The sequence below is a fragment of the Limulus polyphemus genome, unplaced genomic scaffold (genome assembly GCF_000517525.1).
Source record: "Limulus polyphemus unplaced genomic scaffold, Limulus_polyphemus-2.1.2 Scaffold587, whole genome shotgun sequence".
Lineage (NCBI taxonomy): Eukaryota > Metazoa > Arthropoda > Merostomata > Xiphosura > Limulidae > Limulus > Limulus polyphemus.
The window spans coordinates 459,465-460,876 of NW_013666197.1; the positions used below are offsets into that span (position 1 = coordinate 459,465).

A 1,412-nucleotide genomic window follows, 5' to 3' on the forward strand; every position below is an offset into this window, starting at 1 on the left:
AAAAAAGGTACTGTGTACATATGTGACTTTTAACAATCCGCGCACGTAACTTAAAACTTGTACGACCTCTATAAATCATAAGCACAGATGAGAAATTTATTTTACAAGTTTTTTGGGTGCCAATAGAAATACATCAAGTAATACGGATCTTTATTTTAAGCGTACCATCACTCAGAAGAATAGTTCAGTTTAGTGACCTCGCCTTTTCTGCCTTTTTTTTTTTTTTAATAAGTAAATGTTGCTCCCGACAATTATTTAATTAAACTTTTTATTCACAAAATTACTGATCTTCGTGGTATTACCAAATAAAAAAGACTAAAACATCTCACTCTAAAGATGACATAGTAAACAGTCAGAAATTTTATGGCAATCCCTTAAACAATTTAATTGATAAACTTAGCATTTTCGAACGTAGAAACATTTGTTTTAACGTGAACTCTGATAGAATTACGTCACTTCTAAAAAACGGAAAATCCCCTTACCATTCACAGTCTTGATTACACAATGATTTTAGCCATTTCTTTGCACTTTCACATTTTATCTTCACGTTTCAAGTGCATTTCTTTGTCCATCGAGGTGCATACTAAGAGGAATGTAAGTGAATATCTCGATAAACTGTTTACTATCACCTTTCCTATTTATATTCTTGCTATAATAAAACAATTTTATTCTGATAAATAGAACTGATAAGTGATTGTAGTTGAACTTTCACATACTTAAATATAGAACAGAACGCAAAGAAAAACATTATGAACAAGATATTTCTAAAGTGCACTATTTACATTGTGTATAACTGTCATTGCTATCAAACACTGGGAATATTTCAAGTGCAGCATACAATTTTTATATGCAAACGACACCAAGCAGACTGGTCTGTATATACTGACGCCATTTAGCAACTTCTGACAGTAGCACGTGTATGAATTAAGATGTCTACATAGTTTTGCTGATAAAATCTCTGTTGATATGTCATCCGTAATATTTTTTCACATCTTTACATGTCACTTAACGTGTGAAATCATAACTCCATGATGCTGTGAACAGAAAAATCTGTTAATCTGCCAAAAATGTACGTATAAACTAAAAAACAGAACAGACTTAACATATTTTCGTATGTAAAACATCACATTAACAAACACACCAAATCATGCAAATCCTTTAAGCCACACTTCTCAAAAACACCAGCTTTTAATCATGTCGCTTAAATTGTTGACAACTTCCAAATTGTTCTGACTCATCAAATCACTATATAAAAAAAAAAACCTTGCTTAGAGTAACTATCAGAGTTCTCAACACAAATAACGCTATGGATACATACAGATTTTGCAAATAGTTTTTTGGAAAGCTGCCAAATTAGCTATCAGACTTTTTATCAATAGCAGTTTCATTTAATTGTTTGTTTTGGATATTCG

The 1,412-nt window shown here is 31.2% G+C and overlaps 1 protein-coding gene across 3 annotated transcripts in view; it reads right to left on the reverse strand.

Annotated features, from left to right (window-relative positions):
• The window catches only part of LOC106459288 (cytokine receptor-like), a 108,990-nt gene that overhangs the window by 71,283 nt on the left and 36,295 nt on the right, over positions 1-1,412 (reverse strand). The window contains exon 3 of one of the 3 annotated variants that reach the window (XM_022385740.1): positions 483-583. The exons of the other annotated variants lie outside the window; for them this stretch is intronic. The gene's annotated coding sequence lies outside the window, so the exon portion shown is untranslated. The remainder of the gene's footprint in view (positions 1-482; positions 584-1,412) is intronic. 3 annotated transcript variants of the gene reach the window in all.